The following is a 382-nucleotide window of genomic DNA, read 5'->3' as shown; positions in this document are numbered from 1 at the left end:
GCCGCAGCCAGCGGGGGATTCTGGCAGCGGGGGTGCGGCACCCTGCTCGGGGGGCTCCCGCGCTCCCCCCACCCCCGTGCCAGGCAAACCTCTGCCCACCCGAATGCCAGGGCAGGGCTGGCCCAGGGTGGTGACACACGGGGGGTGCCTGGGGCATGAGGACAGAAAAGAAGGTGTGTTTTGGGGGGTGCCCCATCCCTCCATCTCCAGCACTCTGACTTGGAGGGGCTGTGGGAAGAGGGGTTCCTGGGCACTAACTCCATGAGCGGCTCCTCCACAAGCCCACACAGCACCTGATTCCCACTGGTGTTGATAGCAACTGGACACACCGGTGCCTTTCCAGCAGTGCCACCCTGGGGACGAGTGTCCCCTGCCCTGGCCC

Source organism: Fulmarus glacialis, unplaced genomic scaffold (genome assembly GCF_000690835.1).
Source record: "Fulmarus glacialis isolate BGI_N327 unplaced genomic scaffold, ASM69083v1 scaffold25246, whole genome shotgun sequence".
Lineage (NCBI taxonomy): Eukaryota > Metazoa > Chordata > Aves > Procellariiformes > Procellariidae > Fulmarus > Fulmarus glacialis.
Note: the sequence above shows the minus strand (reverse complement) of the source record.